This window comes from Xyrauchen texanus, chromosome 36 (genome assembly GCF_025860055.1).
Source record: "Xyrauchen texanus isolate HMW12.3.18 chromosome 36, RBS_HiC_50CHRs, whole genome shotgun sequence".
NCBI lineage: Eukaryota > Metazoa > Chordata > Actinopteri > Cypriniformes > Catostomidae > Xyrauchen > Xyrauchen texanus.
Window position 1 is genome coordinate 4,315,499 of NC_068311.1, and position 19,813 is coordinate 4,335,311.

The window sequence follows — 19,813 nt, forward strand, 5'->3', positions numbered from 1 at the left end:
TTAGTCTGCTCATAAACAGATGTTTTAACAAACGGGCTCTCTGCATTTATGACTGTGTGACAGAGTGATATGTTATTTATTTCTAAACTCATGCAGAGATCTGGAAAACTGCTTTATGCTGCTTTTGGTTGAAACGAGCTGCCCACTCATTGGCGATTGGCGATGTTTTAAAAAATATGTGATATAAAATAACTTCGTACCATCTAATGAAATTCTGATGACATTGTCAGTTTTGCTGGGAAGATATGTAAAATAAAACTAAAATCAATAATATCTACCAAACCAGCACAATGGGTTCGGCAGGTTGAGAGGTACTAACAAAAAAGTACCAACATAAATAATGTTTTTTTTTGGAAGAGAAATTGGCATGGGATTTGACATTTAAACTGGCTCAAAAGTTGTTGAGTGGGGAGGGCTGGTTCTCCCGATGGCCATTCCGCCCCTGATTGGCCCCAAAGTGCGACGGTCCACCAGGAAAATGCCAGATTACCTATACAGCCCTGAAGGCAATGCCATAGTGTTTTTTGAAGCTACTTCATCATGTAAATGCATAGATGATGTGGTAACCATTCAGCACCACTTCAATTAAGCATGGTATTACCATCTGATACCATCAATATGATATGATACAATACTGTTTTGCAAATGGGAAAGGGAGTTAACCATCATATTTCTGAGATTCAATACAAACCTTCTTCCACACTTTGTTAAAACGACCACCTTCCATAACCGGCTTGTGAAAAGAAAAGAAAAGAAAAGAAAAAGCCAAGGAATCACATATATGACAAATGTTTAGATACAGCCAAGACAAATGATTTTATTAGCTCATGTAGTAGCATTCACCTACTCTTGGCTCTATACAACACAGGTCATGCAAATCATGTGTTTCTCTGTTTACCTTTTCCATTCCATCCTCTTTCAGACTGATGATGTCCAGATCAAAGTCTTTTCTCAGACCACCAGTCTTGTTTATAATGATCTGTCCTGTCAGTCCATTCCACTGAGCCTAAAGGAGGAGAGAGCACAGAATATGTTGTTTTTTTTTATCCTCAAAAATAATTCTGATCAAATATGAGGGTGTCAAAATGATTTGCTATTATTGTAAGTCCCACTGTCGCCCGTGAACGGCTTGTATTGCAACTTAAAAAATGAGCCCTTCCCGGAATTTCTAGGTTGCCTATTAAAGCCTGTATATTGATTTTCATGCAAAGGGAGCGGGTCGCTTTTGCCGGAAAAACCAAGAATGTGACATTTATGCATGCTCCCGAGAGCCTGCCTCAGTGCTTCTCTTCAGCTATTCAACAGCAACAACAAACTGCAACACTAGGTTATGTTATTTTAGAGATGGAAACAATCAAAAGTAACAGTCGGTATCTGGTGTGGCCACCAGTTGCATTAAGTACTGCATTGCATCTCCTCCTCATGAACCACCAGATTTGCAAGTTCTTCCACCAAGGCACTAGCCCTCACCCTCCGATACAACAGGTCCCAGACGTGCTCAATGGGACTGAGATCCAGGCTCTTGGCTGGTGTGGCAGGGCGGAGGGCGGGGCCGAGTCGTGATCATACACACCCGGTCCCTTATCAGGCTAATCAAGCCTCCGAGAGGGATAAAGGCCAACTGTGGAGGATTGTGCGAGAGAGAGAGAGAGATAGTTTACGGACATGTCCGTCGTGTGTGTGTGTTTTGTCTTTTAAGTTTATCATTCAAATATTATTTATATTGACAAGCTGGTTCTCGCCTCCTCCTTTCCATTGACTTCTTTACACTGGTGCTGAAACCTGAGAAGGAGGAGGGATACGCCGTAGTAGAGTTCTCGCCACTTCCGTCCCCCGGCAGATGGCTGCGGCTGCTCCGTTGGGGTGGACGGTAGTGGTGAGAACTCTACTACGGCGTATCCCTCCTCCTTCCCGGATTTCAATGGAAAGGAGTGGACTTGATTAGCCTGATAAGGGACTGGGTGTGTATGATCACGACCCGGCCCCACCCTCCGCCCTGCCACAGCTGGCCATGGCAGATCACTGACATTCCTGTCTTGCAGGAAAACACGCACAGAACGAGTAGGATTGCTGGTGGCATTGTCATGCTGGAGGATCATGTCAGGATGAGCCTGCAGGAAGGGTACCACATGAGGGAGGAGAATGTCTTCCCTGTAACGCACAGCATTGAGATTGCCTGCAAATGACAACAAGCTCAGTCCGATGATGCTGTGACACACCGCCCCAGACCATGACGGACCCGCCACCTCCAAATCGATCCCGCACCAAAGTACAGGCCTCGGTGTAACACTCATTCCTTCGACGATAAACGCGAGTCCGACCATCACCCCAGGTGAGACAAAACCACGAATCGTCAAGTTTAATAGTAAAACTCAACTTAAAACAATATAAAACAGACACACACAACACAGCCACATGCATCTCTCTCTCTCGAACTGGCATCTCCAGCTCCCCTTTATCTCACTTTTCCTATGATCAGCTGATTCAGCGCCAGCCGTGCACTCACACAGCCCGGCCATGCCCTCCTCCTCGTGGCCACTGCCATCAGGGAATACCATTGCAATGGAGGGGTGTACCTGGTCTGCAACAATGTTTAGGTTTGATTTCCACATGAATGGACAGATCCAGTGTTTCCCAGCAGAACATTGCCCAGAGCATCACACTCCCTTCACCAGTTATCTTTCCACAGTGCATCCTGGTGCCATCACTTCCCCAGGTTAACAGTACACATGTGCATGGCTATCCACGTGTTATAAAAGAAAACATGTCTCATCGGACCAGATTAAATTCTTCCACTGCTCCAATGTCCGGTTCTGACGCTCACGTACCCATTATAGGCGCATTTGACAGTGGACAGGGGTCATCAGATAAACCATCTTATCTACCCAGACCTTGAAATGTGGCCTTGTTAGTAGATGATCAACAATATTCGATTTACCTCTGAGTGGTCATAATGTCTTGGCTCATCAGTGTATATTTCCGCCAGGAAAATGCTTCTTGTTTGATCTTGGCAAAATAATAAATGCATTTTACTCTCCGTTCTTGTCAGACTGCAGAAAATCATGTGGTTGTGTGACAGTTAATAAGCCCATATTACTAAATTCTGGTATTATAACCCTTTAGTTATTTACTCTGCCGTCAATGCCAGTTGAACTTTGTCACCGTCAGAAATAAGCCACTGCTTACTTCCACATTGCAAAATAAGGTGGATACACATAATTAGATTAACAACCTCTCGACAGATGAAACAAACTATTTACTCATACACTGAGTGGTTTAAATATTCTTAGTACTATACTGACCTGGTCTGCTGAACGTATACTGTACATTCAAGTTACCAGTAAGTATATTTCTCTTCTCGGTACAATTGCTCCAAAACACCCCCATTTAACAGTGAAAAATAGCCTTTGGACAAAGCTATGAGACATATCCAAAGACATTGATCACTAAGAGTCACGTAACAGTATGAACAAAAGTGCCCAAAGCAATAGATCACACTCTGTACTACAAGGAGGCTTCAGTAAATGGACTTTCTAATCAAGCTCACGAGGAGTGGAAATGTGAGTTTAGCTTAAGTGGTGGCCACAAGACAAATGGAACAGCCAATCTGTCCAACGAATCATTCAAAGATTATTTTACTAAGAGTTTGACCACAACATGTGATATTGTCAAAAGATATTGTACTAAGTCTTAAACACAGTGTTGCACAATTCCAATGGATTATTTCTTTAATTTTGCAGCTTTTTAAGAATTAAAATGTGTCTTAAAGACAGCTTCATATCCTCACATTGAGGTTGCATGCCCTTTGTCAAGATTTGCTCTCTAGTGTAAATCTCACTTGATCCGTCCTGTTTATCATCATGTACTGCACATTTGATTTACATTGAGCTGCAATTAACACGTGCATGACGAGTTCAAACACACACGACCCAGCAGATTTTACTGTCACAGCTGTCACAACTGTCAGTTCTCATTAAAAACATGAACACATCATCATCATGATCGTCAGGACTGGACAACAGCACAGATGGAGATGGAACTGTTCAATGTCCATCTATAAATGTACATGTCAAGAACATTAGAGATGCATTAACTACAAGGATGTCTCTTGAGTGGAATTACTTTGACAGAAAAGTTGCGATTTGTAAGCTTTGCACTGCTATGCGTTTGTTAAAGCTAAAGCGAAGGATATGCTTAATTATTCAGAAAACAATTCATGTTAATTAATCAGAAATCTTATCTATTTAACATGAGCCTGACAAGAGGCTATTCAGAATTCAGTTTCTATCGGGAAGACACGCAGGCTTGAGTGAGGTTTAGTATGCCATTTATTTGATGAATATAAAAAAAGTAATGGCGTAGGCCCTGTCTCCTTATACTCGGAACCGTCATATCCTGCCGGAGATAGGAGGCAGGGGCAAGGAGTCTACCCCCGTGCGGGACAGGGCTCAACTGGTGGTGGTGGGGTGGTGGAGGTTGTGTGTTAGCACACTGAAACGGCAATGTGATCGATTGTGAGCAGACTTATAAAGCAATGGCTTGCATGTGATTGGCTAGGAATTACCCAGCTAATGGTGCGATGATGTACAGCTGCTAGTCTTCCCGCTAGAACTACGCTGCGCTTACATTTATGTGAGTTAATAGTGCACTTTTTGTTTCAGTGTTTTGATTATATATGGGACCAGTTACTCTGCAGAGACATACAATAGAGAATAAAGTTATTATATAAATTACTTTAAAAGTTGTTTAATTAATTATCAGTGATTTAAAACAAGGTAGCATAAAACCAGAAGAACAACATATTTTTTGGTATCGGTATCGGCAGATGTTGTTCTAAATAATCAGATATCTTTCTTCTGCTGAACACAAATTAAGAATTTTAAAAGAATATCTCAGCTCTGTAGGTCCAAACAATGCAAGTGAATGGTGGCCAGAACTTTAAAGGTTAAAAAAGGATATAAATGCAGCATAAAAGTAATCCATACGACTCCAGTGCTTTAATCCATGTCCTCAGAAGTAATAAAATAGGTGTGGGTGAGAAACAGGTCAATATTTAAGTCATTTTTATCTATATATCTCCACTTTTACGTTCTTTTTCTTTTGTTTTTAGCGATTTGCATTCCTCGTGCATATCGCCACTGCTGGGCAGGGAGGAGAATTTATAGTAAAAAAAGGTAAAAAAAAAATAAAATAAAAAAAAGTTACAAATGTAAATATTGGTTTTTCTTAACTACACCTATCATATTGCTTCTGAAGACATGGATTTAAACACTGGTGTCTTATGGATTACTTTTATGATGCCTTTATGTGCATTTTGGAGCTTCACAATTTTGGCACCCATTCACTTGTATTGTGAGGACCAACAGAGCTGAAATATTCTTAATTTGTGTTCAGCAGAAGAAATAAAGTCATACACATCTGGGATGGCATGAGGGTGAGTAAATGATGAGCAAATTTTAATTTTGGGGTGAACTGTCCCTTTAAATTAAATTCTATTTTTATTAGCGTTTTATCTGCAATTGGCCACTCTGCTCTCTAGAATTCCCATGACCTTTCTTGATCTTTCCAGTCATTCCCGATTACTGGATATGGATTTAATTTATTTAAGAAATAATTTCACAGAGACTGCTTGGTGGATTTCCTTTTGTTTGCCAATAAATATATCCGAGTATAATTGTTAGAGTAAATAAGACTCTAGATGTCTCCAATAAGACTATTGTGATTTTTCTAATGCTGTCATTAATAGACCAAACATCTTTCACCGATGATGGATTACAGTCTTGAGTAATCTGAGATGACTGTGTATTCAGACTCCATTTTCAGACATTAGGTGCAAAGCCAGTGTAGATCTCAGCTCCAGTAATTCAGCAAGAGCCATTAAACACTCTTCCAACAGACCTCCATCCTTTAGTCTGCAATGCCAACTGCTGACTCAACAATATCTCCTCCAAAACAAAAAGCTCAGACCAGACTATTGGAAAAGAGAGATATTTTCCTTGAGTAAATCCTCAGCTCGTTAAAACTGGCTGAAACACATTGGGTGCAAGATAATTTCAAGAAAAGTAAGTGAAACTGCATTTGGACTTTTTAATTAAACAGGTGCATTTACTTCTTTTAGTTCAGGAGTGTATGGCCAAATGTGCTTTAAAACAGGTGTATTTGTACCTCTTTGAACATGCTGATGAACCGTGAGCCGAAGCGCCAGGGTTTGTGTCGATGACACTGCAGTGAGCTCACGGTGATCTGAGATGCCCGCTGGGATGCCACGGCAACCATATAAACAGCATCATACATCAACGCTGCTTCAGTCTGCAATACGGACAGAGAGACAATCCATCACACACGTAACCTAAACTAAATGAATCCATTCAAATAATTGAACAACTCATTTGTCTCTGAATCATTACACAACAAGACAATGTAAAATAGAGAAGACATTCAAATTAGAGGCTATGAAATCATCTGAACTTATACTAATAAAATGTATCATTATAAAACATTTTTAAATACAGTACACATTAACATGGTAATACCTGGTGGACTTTTACTATGGTAAAACAATGTTTTTTGGCCATGGTGTTTTGGTTATACAATGTTTTTAGACATATTACTTTATTTATATCATTAATTATACATTGATTATACCATGGATTTTGTTTTGGACATGTACTAATGTTACACAATGTTTTGGCGATTTACTAGTGATGTCATGTTTTTTTGGACATTTGCTATTGTATTGCTATGTTTGTATGTTTGTCTGTTTAGTTTTTTGTTACTTTGGACATTTCCTATGGTAATACTGTTTTTTGGACATTTACTATTGTCCTATTTACTATTGCCATGTTTGTTTGTTTGTTTGTTTAGTTTTTTGTTATTTTGAACATTTACTAAGGTAATTACATGTTGTTGTTGTTTTTTGGACATTTACTATTGTATTGCTATGTTTGTTTGTTTGTTTTGTTTTTTGTTATTTTGGACATTTACTAAGGTAATTACATGTTGTTGTTGTTGTTGTTGTTTTTGGACATTTACTATTGTATTGCTATGTTTTATTTTATTTATTTTTTTCTCGTTATTTTGGACATTTACTATTGTATTGCCATGTTTGTTTGTTTGTTTGTTTGTTTGTTTTTTGTTACTTTGGACATTTACTAAGGTAATTACGTGTTGTTGTTGTTTTATTTTTATTTTTTTGGACATTTACTATTGTATTGCCATGTTTGTTTGTTTGTTTGTTTGTTTGTTTGTTTAGTTTTTTGTTATTTTGAACATTTACTAAGGTAATTACATGTTGTTGTTGTTGTTGTTTTTTGGACATTTACTATTGTATTGATATGTTTTTTTTTCTCTCGTTATTTTGGACATTTACTAAGGTAATTACATGTTGTTGTTTTTGTTTTTTTGGACATTTCCTATGGTAATACTGTTTTTTGGACATTTACTATTGTATTGCCATGTTTGTTTGTTTGTTTGTTTGTTTTGTTTTTTGTTATTTTGGACATTTACTAAGGTAATTACATGTTGTTGTTGTTGTTTTTTTGGGACATTTTCTATGGTAATACCATGTTTTTGGACATGTACATTGGTAATACCCCACCTAACAGGGAATGTTCCAACAACTTTGGCAAATAATAATAAAGGTTTGGAAACAAATGTTGTAAATAACACTTGGAACATACATGTAACGTTATTAACCTTAAATACTGCTCTACTAACATCAAAGAAAACTGGATTATTTCATGTTCCCACAACCACAATGTAAGGTTTGGAAAATGTTTTTTAGAACATACATTTCCTAGCTGGGACTATGGTTTTTGTTTTGGACATTTACTAAGGTAATAACATGTTTTATGGATATTTACCATGGGTTTTTTTTGTATTGTTTACTTTGTAATAATATGTTTTTTTGGCCAAGGTTCCATGGTAACATGAACCATTGTATTCTTTGAAGTACTTTAGAGTACCATGTAACTACCATTGTAGATTAATTTAACTAACATTATATACAGCCAAAAGTTTGGACTAATATACAGATTTTGCTCTTATGGAAAGAAATTGGTACTTTTATTTACCAAAGTGCCATTCAACAGATCACAACGTATAGTCAGAACATTAATAACGTGAAAAATTACTATTACAATTTGAATAATTTTTTCTAAACTTCATAAACTACTTCAAAGAATTCTCATTAAAAAATCCTCCACATGCAGCAATGACGGCTTTGCAGATTTTTGGCATTCTAGCTGTCAGTTTGTCCAGATACTCACGTGACATTTCACCCCACACTTCCTGTAGCACTTGCCATGGATGTGGCCGTATTGTCGGGCACTTCTCACGCACCTTACAGTCTAGCTGATCCCACAAAAGCTCAATGGGGTTAAAATCCGTAACACTCTTTTCCAATAATCTGTTGTCCAATGTCTGTTTCTTTGCCCACTCAAACCTTTTCTTTTGAATTTCTGTTTCAAAAGTGGCTTTTTCTTTGCAATTCTTCCCATAAGTCTGCACCCCCGAGTCTTCTCTTTACTGTTGTACATGAAACTGTGTTGAGCGGGTAGAATTCGATGAAGCTGTCAGCGGAGGACATGTGAGGCGTTTATTTCTCAAACTAGAGACTCTGATGTACTTATCCTCTTGTTTAGTTGTACATCTGGTCTTCCACATCTCTTTCCATCCTTGTTAGAGCCAGTTGTCCTTGTCTTTGAAGACTGTAGTGTACACCTTTGTATGAAATCAGTTTTTTGGCCATTTCAAACATAGTATAACCTTCATTCCATAAAACACTGATTGACTGACGAGTTTCTAGAGAAAGCTGTTTTGGCCATTCTTAAGACATGCCAGTCTGTCACATACTGTGGCAAACACAAATTCAGTGTTAAGCACCATTTAACAAACCAAATAGCTTTCAAATGTGTTTGATATAATGGCAAGTGTTTTTCTAGTACCAAATTAGCAATTTTATAATAGCATGATTACTCAAGGATAAGGTATTGGAGTGATGGCTGCTGGAAATGGGGCCAGCCTAATTACTTTTTTCAAATAGTGATGGTGCTGTTTTTTTACATCATTAATGTCCTGACTGTACTTTGTGATCAGTTGAATGCCACTTTGGTGAATTAAAGTACCAATTTCCTTCAGAAACTGCTAAATCTGTACATTATTCCAAATTTTGGACGCCAGAGTATATATTATGATTATGATTCGATTTATGATAATACATATATATGATTTGTAATAATTGAAGTACAGTACCGTGAAATCATTCAGTATTCCGATCTGATACCATCACTGGTAATATATATTGTGTATATAACATGTATTACAATAAAATAAAAATGTATTCTGTTTAAAATCTGTAATAAAATTGATGAAAAGAGGATCCACAGACTGTCATCATGCTGTCCAGCAGACCAGTCTCAGGTTTGGGTGGAGCCTGTAGTCGCTCCATGGACCATTTCTCCACCACCGATGCCACCTGAGGGTTATCGATATTGAGCAAACGGAAGCCCGTCATGTTCACCCCACTGTATCTGTACGGCTCCAAGTCCAGCGCAAACAGGTCCTGCAATGTATCATAACGCAAAACACTCCATTCAAGTACTCATTCCTTAGAGATATCTAAACCTAAAGACACATATTATGTTGGAGATTTACTTACCAGAGTGGTGAAGAAGAAATGATAGTATTCTGTCATCATGCCCATCGACAACAGCTACAACAGAGAGAGAGAGAGAGATTCTTAGGCTGACTAAAGGAACTGCCTTGAAGGGACATGAACATTAGACACAAATGGACTTTTAATTCACTGAATACACATGGCTTGCAATCGCATGAATGCAAAATAAAAATGGCATGTTCTCCCCATGTTCGCGTGGGTGCTCCGGTTTCCCCCACAGCCCAAAAACATGCAGGTTAAGTGAATTGAAAATTCTAAATGAATATAAATGTGAATATGAATGTTTGTGTGTGTCAGCCCTGTGATGGACTGGCCAACTGTCCAGGGTGTTTCCCTGCCTTTGGCCCGAACCATCTGGCATAGGCTCCAGCATTACCCGTGACCCTACATAGGACAAGCGGCTATAGAAGCTGGATGGATGTGACAACATAGAATCAAATAACTCAACAAATGTAATCGAAAAATGAATTTAATCACATGGGAGTTCATATTTTATCAAATGTACCATACAAAATAGGATTTGATGATGTCACAAAATATGATATAATCATATTGAGTACTTCACTGTATGCAATGTATGTTTTACCTGTTTCAGGACATCTGCTGCACTCTGGTATGAACAGTCAAAAATGACGCAGAACTCTTTTCCCTTCTTCATCTCTTTAAGGAGCGGTCGAGCATCTTTACTTCCTGTTGGTAACTGTCGGATTTTAATCTTGATACTGTATCGTGACGGTGCCTTGATCAGCTCTTGTAGACGAATTAGCCCTTTAAAATATCACATGTAAATACAATATTCATGACCCAAAAACCATATCTTTAAAGGTATTAAGAGCTGCACAGAAGCTTCATGGCTATATTTAGCAAATTACCAATAAATGTTTAATTTGAAACCCCCTAAAATTAACATATTAATGATATTAAATTAAAGTTATTTTTTACTCAAAATTTAAATGACAGTATCTTATCATTTACTCACCCTCATGCCATCCCAGATGTGTATGACTTTATTCTTTAGAGGAATATCCCAGCTCTGTAGGTCCATACAATGCAAGTTAACAGGGTCCAATGCTTTTAAGCTCAAAAAGCACATAAAGGAACAATAAAAGTAATCAATATGACTCCAGTGGTTTAATCCATCTCTTCAGAAGTAATATGATAGGTGTGGGTGAGAAACAGATCAATATTTAAGTCCTTTTTTAATATAAATTCTCCTCCATGAGGAATGCGAATCGCCAAAATGAAGGAAGAAGAATATGAAAGTGAATGTGGAGATTGATAGTAATATAAGGACATAAATATTGATCTGTTTATCACCCACACCTATCATGTCACTTCTGAAGGCATGGATTTAACCACTGGAGTCTTATGGATTACATTTAAGTTTCCTTTACGTGCTTTTGGAGCTTCAATATGTTGGTCACCATTCACTTGCATTGTATGACTCTACAGAGCTGAAATATTCTTATAAAAATATTTGCTTTTTTTTGTGTTCAGCAGAAGAAAGAATGAGATGGCATGAGGGTAAATGATGAGAGAATTTTCATTAAACAGGAACAGTACTTGAGCCATCTTTCCCTCAACAGGAACATTTTTGGTAAGTAAATATGCACATTTGAAGAATTCCACACAGTTCCAGTATTGGCCAAAATACTTGCACCCTTGGTAAATATGAGCAAAGAAGGCTGTGGAAAAACCTGCATTGTTTTTCCTTTTGATCTTTCATTCAAAAACTTCACAAAAAAGTAAAACAATTGAAAGAGGGGAAATATCTCATTATTAATTAAATATTTTTCTCCAAAACACATTGACCACAATTACTGGCACCCCTAGAAATTCTTATGAGTAAAATATATATGAAGTATATTCCCATTCATATTTGACATTTTTGAATGCACATGGGTGACTGGGAACATGAAATGGTTCAGTCATGACTTCCTGTTTCACAGGGGTATAAATATGAGGTAACACACAGGCCAAATTCCCTTAATCCATCAATCACAGCGGGTTAGACTAAAGAATATAGTTCTGATGTGTGGCAAAAGGTTGTTGAGCTTCACAAAATAGGATGTGGCTATAAGAAAATAGTCAAAGCATTGAAACTACCCATTTCTACCATTAGGGCAATAATTAAGATGTTCCAATCAACTGGACATGTTAAGAAATGGCCTAGAAAAGGACGTGTGTCTATATTGTCTCACAGTGTGCACAGTGAGGAGGATGGTTCCAGTGGCCAAAGAATCTCCAAGGATCACAGCTGGAGAATTGGAGAAATTAGTTGGGTCTTGGGGTCAGAAAGTCAAAAAAAAAAATAATAATAATAAATCAGATATCACCTACATCTGTAACAATGGCTGGCAGGCTGGCAAGCAGACGATGACGATGAAGTGGAGAACCCGTGTGCAGTTTATTCATTAACGTGAACAAAACATAAACGTGAATGACTAGACTAAACTTGACTTGACATAACTTGGCTTGACTATGAAACAAACACATGGAATTCTGTGCACCAACAACTTACATTCACAAACAATACTTGACAATGGACAAAGGCAAACGTGAGGCTTAAATACATGTCATGGGAGAACAAGACAAACAAGTTAACCAATGAAAAGGCAGAACTATAAACAAGATAACAAGACTAGCAACCTTAAACCTTCTGCCAGAGGTCCTGGACATCTTGTTCGGATACATGGCATCATGGACTCTATCTAATACCAACAGATAAAAAATCAAAACCTGACTGCCGCTGCCAGAAATCTTACAATGGGCCCTGGTTGGATCTTCCAGCAGGACAGTGATCCAAAACAAACATCAAAATCAACACAAAAATGGTTCACTGGCCACAAAATCAAGGTTCTGCCATGGCCATACCAGTCCCCTGATCTGAACCCCATAGGACGTTTGTGGAGTGAACTGAAGAGGAGAGTTCACCAACATAGACCTCTGAATTTGAAGGATCTGTAGAGATTCTGTATAGACACATGGTCTCAGATACCTTGCCAGGTGTTCTCCAAACTCATTAGGCATTATATGAGAAGAATCAGAGCTGTTATCTTGGCAAAGGGAGGTTACAAAAAGTATTGAATAAAAGGGTGCCGATAATTATGGCCAATACGTTTTGGAGAAAAATATTTTACTTCAATTAAAGGTTAGATATTTGTGAATTTTTTGAATGAAAGATCAAAAGGATAAACAATGCAGCTTTTTTCACCAAGGGTGCCAATATTTCTGGCCACTACTGTAATCATATGCTACCACCACTGAATAATAATGATAATAATCTCAGCAATCATGAAGCATATTGCAGTTTGATATTATTGCAAATGGCTCATCCCAGATATGATCTCAAGGCAAATATTAATAACGTTTTCCATAAAATGTAAAATGCATTGCAGATATGCAAATTCATTTTCAAATATCTGTCTCCTGGAGGAGTGACATTTGCACTGGTTGCCTGTAAATGTATTTAGACTTCATTTTTGTAGTATATATTTTACATTTATTTGCAAAGCGCCCTTGTGTGATGCCCCTATGCATTGCATATATTGTAGTTGTGCTCCTGGTATTCACATACACAATGGTGAGCACGTTTTGAAGTTGCATTTTCACTCTAAATTACATAATTTACAACAAAAATACAACTTGCTTTTGCCCCCACACTGTGGACATTCAGAAACTGGAGCTCACAAGTGCCCATATGTTCAACAACACTACCAGCTTTGGCCACTGAGGGGAAGTGATTCAAATTTAGCTCAGCATAGACCGATTTCAGCAACAGAACTTTCGACCTGCTATTGTTGAAATTTACAGTTTGATCGGTATGCTTGATATCCAGGATCCCAGATTTGTTTTAATCACATTTCTGATCATTCAGCTCACCTGTTGCATCTTCGTACACCACAGTTACGGATTTCCACTTGTAGAACTGCACTATATCCAGCACAGCTCGACTGATAGAGGCATAGTCTGGGTACAGGTTGATGTAAAAGCTGTCTTTGTTGTCCACAGATGGATGTTTCCAGCGAGTCTGTATGTGTGGGACCTCCAGAGCATTACAGATGGACTGAACCGCACTCACTGAAGAACTGTGAGACGGGCCGAAGACTGCGGCAACACCAAGAGCCAACTGATCGCAGGCTGCACTCGAGACAAGAACAGGAACTTTATTAGAACAGGACTGATAACATAGATATGTGACCAATATTTCTAATTTAATATAAGGTAAATAATACAAGCTCTATCAATTACTACAGACAATAATTTTGATCCATCCCTCAAACTGTAAAAAATCACTACAATGGAAGTCTATGGGACAACATTCCTGAGGGTTAAAATGCAGAAATATTAAGCTTGTGTTTTTGTTTAAGCACTTATATTAATTCCACTGTTTGAGCTGTCAAATTGTCTTAATCAAACTTTTAGTAGTTGTACTAAAACTGTTCTACGTGAATGAACTTCTAGTTCTAGTTCTAAACTTCTGGTTATGTGTTACTCTTTGTAAGCAGTCCCTTTCTGGTATCGTTGAACGTATCGTATGAATGTTACTGGGTTTAATGACTATACATAGTCATGACAGGAGTTGAAAGATTGGATATAGCTTTGCTCAAACAAGGTTAGCAAGCAATATCATCACACTAGTCTCAAGTTAACATGTACAATGCTAATGTCTTGAAGCCATCAGGGCCGTTTCTACCTATAAGCGGTATAAGCAGCCACTTAGGGCCCCCTAGCCAACAGGGGCCCCATAAAGCAAGGTCATTTTTTAATGATTATTAGTATTATTATTTTGAATATACTAAAAACAGTGATTGATATTCAGGCAGCTGTTATGGCTCAGTTAGACAGTTATAGGGGGCCCCCTTGTGGCCTGAGACGGAAGGGAGTATGTAACTACAATTCATGGGTGGGGCTGGATGGGGGATTCCTAACAGCTTATGGTCCCAATATGTTCAGAAACAGACCTGGTAGCTATGTTTTCAAAACATTCAGCGCATTTACATGCACTTCAAAAGTTGGATATCCGTAGGTCTATAATGATAATTTGTCATCGTTGTAACGGTCAACTTTTTGTGACGTCAAATTAACAGACCTAGATAATGCAATTTTAGGTCTGTTTCGTCCAGCAAACTTGCTTGCAAGCTCCAAAATATATTTATAATTTTCTCATCTGACGTCCCTCCTTCACATATTCAAAGATTACACATTGTGTCATGTATACTTGGATAGAGATATGAAGACTGATATGAAGACTATGAACAACCTGCTGTAGTTTGATCCTAACTGTGCATGTAAATGTACTTCTGTGTTTGTATTTTAACCTTCTCTCAGTGTATCCCAATGGATTGCCCCATAGACTTTCACTGTAACATTCCTTCAAGTACTGATATCAGACTCGAACCTCTTCTGGAAGCCTCGAAGCTGTCAAACAGGTTGATTCTCTGTATGTCGTAGGTTAGAGTGGTGTTGGGCATTAAAGTCCTGTTTCTGTTAATGTTGGTAACTGCGAATTTGAATGCAAGTTCCTCCACGCTAATTGGTTCATTCTCAAGCGTCTCAAAAATCCCACCTGCATAGACAGAAAAAATATTTGCATTATTGTATATCTTGTCATTTTGATAAAGATGAAGTGTTCGATTTCTCTGCCACTAAACTAAGTTGCAAAAATAAATAATTTTTAACAATCACTCCATCTGCCTTCATTGCTTAGATGAACAGGAACAAACCTGCATGATAGAATATTGCTATTATGGGCCACTTAAAAAAGGTTTTGAATGTGCCACTGACCCACAGTGTTTACATACATAGTTGTCTCTGCATATTAAACTTAGAAGAAGGTACCATAACAAACACTCACTTTCTTCTGTTAGCCTCAGTCACCATTTACATTAATTGTAATTTACATAATTTTCATTTTTTGGTGAACTATCCCATTAAATTTCCATAAAGGGATAGTTCGGTCAAAAATGAAAATTCTGTCATCATTTACTCACCCTCATGCCATCTCAGATGTGTGTGACTTTCTTTCTTCAGCTGAACACAAACAAAGACTTTTAAAAGAATATTTCAACTCTGTAGGTCTGTTCATTGCAAGTGAATGGTGACCAAAAAAATCAAATAAAGGCATCATGAAATTCATCATCAAGACTCTGTTTTACATTTGGTGAGAAACAGATTCATATTTGAATTCTTTTTTTTTTTTTTACTATAAATCTCCACTTTCACTTTCAGAATGTGAAAGTGAAAGTGGGGATTTAGAGTAAAAACAACATACATTTTTATCTGTTTCTCACCCACACTTATCATATCACTCCATAAGACATGGATTTAACCACTGGAGCAATATGGATTACTTTTACACAGCCTTTCTGTGATTTTTGGAGCTTCAAAGGTCTGGTCACCATTAACTTGCATAGTAAGGACCTAAAGAACAGATATATTCTTATAAAACTCCTTGCTTGTGTTCTGCAGAAGAAAGAAAGTAATACGCATCTGGGATGGCATGAGGGTGAATAAATGATGAGAGAATGTTCAGTTTTGGGTGAACTATCCCTTTAAATCCAGATGAAAACTGCAGACAGAGCATGACAATTCAAACCAATTAAACTGATCAAATAAAAATAAAGGATGACAGGCATTACTGTTGTAATGCCTGTAATTAAAGTTGTTTTTACTTAAAACATTTTGCATACATATAGTGTGGTGACTAATGTAAAACACATAAGCATTGTTGATAGCATTTAGAAAGAAACATTCACACATAATGACATTTGATAAAACTTCCATTCCTCAATGTCAAACGGAGAAGAACCAATTAAAAACAGAGCAGTTACAGTCTTTCATCTCACAGATTAAAATATATTTTTTATTCATGTAAATCTGCTTTATAAATCTGAAACAGACTAACAAATAAATCTTGAATGTGGAGATGTCAAGCAGTATGTTCAATCTCAGTTGCCATTATTGCTTTAATTGTACAGAACAAAGATGCAATGAAAGTGAACAACTCGTGGGTGAGTTAATGTCCAAATTTACATTTTTAGGTGAGCTATCCCTTTAAAAGCCAGCTCACTTGTTTTTGGAACAGAGTGCTTGTGTGCATATTAGAGAGAGAGAGAGAGAGAGAGAGAGAGAGAGAGAGAGAGAGAGAGAGATTGTGCTGATGTTTTTAGAGAAGAGAAGTAATGTATGAGTGCAGTGACTCCCCTCTGGGCCCTGATTGTCAGTGACCTTTTTATTCCCCCGCTGGTGTGACACCTTTTATCAAAACACTAAGAGATCCTTATGTGGGCGCCACACTCGCTCAGACTGAGCTCTTCAAACACCTGGGTTAATGATGGTGAGCAAACCACTACAGGCAGCATCTGGTTCATGCATCTGTTATGTGGGAATGATTCATTCTCAGAGGAGGAATAAAAATAATTCTTAAGATCAAGGTATAGTGACATTTCACTGTGGCTGTGAGCAGAACCACTAACAGGCTTATGTGAAAAGGGCATAAAAATCAAGCATGTGCTCATGCTTCAGATATGTAAGTTATCCCCATGGAGCCACTCGGTGCTCGGATGCATTTCACTGGTCATGACAGATTCATAATTCCACTTGTGAGTCAGTTTAATCTGTTTTAAAGATGCTTATCGTGTGATCTTCTATATAAATAGCAATTTGTTGTTCATGCCCAAAAGGGTTTTCAAGTGGGGGGTATCACCAAACTAGATCACGCAGTCTTAAAGCCCAGGCAGTCAAGGCCCCGGGCAGTCAAGGGCCCATGGGCACTGGCCTCATTGGCCCAGTCGGTAATCCATCCCTGAATACAAAAATAAAATACGAAAAAGCCAGTTCATTTTTTATTTCTTTAAATGCTATTTCAATTTCCAGCTTAAATAAGAAAAATGTCTCTCTCAGGCAGAGGTGAATCCAACCATAACTGCTCGTTGCCGGGTTACTGGTTTAAGTCGCCAGGCTTTCTCCTGGGCAGCTCATTGGTAAAGACGCTGGCTACCACCCCTGGAGTTCGCTAGTTCAAATCCCAGGGCGTGCTGAGTGACTCAAGCCAGGTCTCCTAAGCAACCAAATTGACCCGGTTGCTAGGGAGGGTAGAGTCACATGGGGTAACCTCCTCTCTATAATGTGGTTCGTTGTCGGTGGGGCGCGTGGTGAGTTTAGCGTGGATGCCACAGAGGGCGGTGTGAAGCCTCTACACGCACTATGTCTCCGTGGCAATGCGCTCAACAAGCCACGTGGTAAGATGAGCGGGTTGACGGTACAAAATACCAAAATAAATAAATAAGAGCCACATGATGGTTGAAAAAAAGGTCTTTACATCAAATGAACTTGATGTATTTAATTAAATTAAATGTTAAATAAATTGTATAATAGATTACATTTGATTTAAATATTTTATATATTACATTTAAAATGTAATTTTATTTAATATGTATCACTTTACAATAAGGTTGTATTTGTTAACATTATTTAACTAAATATATTAACATGAACATACATTGCATAACATTAGCTAATGCATTATAAACTAGCATAAACTTACAATAAACAAAAGTACATTTATAAATGTAATTTAAATAAATTATATCATATATTAATATATTATATTTGATTTCATTATTTTATATATTATATTACATTTAAATTTACATTTATTTAATATGTAGACTTTACATTAAGGTTTTATTGGTTAACAGTATTTAACTACATTAACATGAACAAACAATGCGCAACACTTTTACAACACTTCAATTTCAGAATATACTAATACATTTACAAAACATTTAACTTAAAAGTTCTATATGTTTACATTCGTTTATGCATTACAAACTTACACGAACCTACAATGAACAAAAGTACATTTCGAAATTAAATGAAGTTTTATTTAATGTTAAATATGTTACATCAGTTATTAATATAATCTACTGAATTTGCTTTAATTATTTTATATAATATATTACATTTACATTTGATTTAATTTGTAACACTTTACAATAAGGTTGTATTTGTTAACATTATTTAACTACATATTTAAACATTGCACAATACATTTACAGCATTTATTAAATCTTCATTAACATCAATTTCAAAATAAGGTAATACCGTTACAAAATGTACATTAGTTAATGCATTATGAACTAACATGAACTTACAATGAAAACATTTTTGTAATTAAATTTAATTACATTTAATATTAAATTAATGATATCATGTATAAATATAATATATGACATTTTATTAAAATATTTTACATATTATATTGCATTTAAAAAATATATATATTTTTATATGTAACACTTTGCTACGGAAGAGGATTAGGGCCAAGCAATAATAAAAAAAATAAAGCCATCTCGAGATTAAAGTCATTATAATGCGAGATTAAACTCGTTAAATTTCGAGAAGAAAGTCGAAATACAATCTTGAGAATAAACTCATTAAATATCGAGAATGAAGTGTTTTGTTTCGAGAAAAACTCGTTAAGTTTAATCTGCATTATAATGACTTTATTCTCGATATTTAATGAGTTATTCTCAAGATTGATTCATTTCTCAAATTACAGTTTAATCTGCATTATAATGACTTTATTCTGATATTTAATGAGTTTATTCTCAAGATTGTATTTCGACTTTTTTCTCGAAATTCAACGAGTTTAATCTCGCATTATAATGACTTTATTCTCGATATTTAATGAGTTTATTCTCAAGATTGTATTTCGACTTTTTTCTCGAAATTTAACGAGTTTAATCTCGCATTATAATGACTTTATTCTCGATATTTAATGAGTTTATTCTCAAGATTGTATTTCGACTTTTTTCCGCGAAATTTAACGAGTTTAATCTCGCATTATAATGACTTTATTCTCGATATTTAATGAGTTTATTCTCAAGATTGTATTTCGACTTTTTTCTCGAAATTTAACGAGTTTAATCTCGCATTATAATGACTTTAATCTCGATATTTAATGAGTTTATTCTCAAGATTGTATTTCGACTTTTTTCTCGAAATTTAACGAGTTTAATCTCGCATTATAATGACTTTATTCTCGATATTTAATGAGTTTATTCTCAAGATTGTATTTCGACTTTTTCCTCGAAATTTAACGAGTTTAATCTCGCATTATAATGACTTTAT

General features: G+C 36.7%; 1 pseudogene; it reads right to left on the bottom strand.

Moving 5' to 3' along the window:
* Positions 1 to 19,813, bottom strand: part of LOC127629769 (glutamate receptor ionotropic, kainate 1-like) — a 45,624-nt pseudogene that overhangs the window by 14,518 nt on the left and 11,293 nt on the right.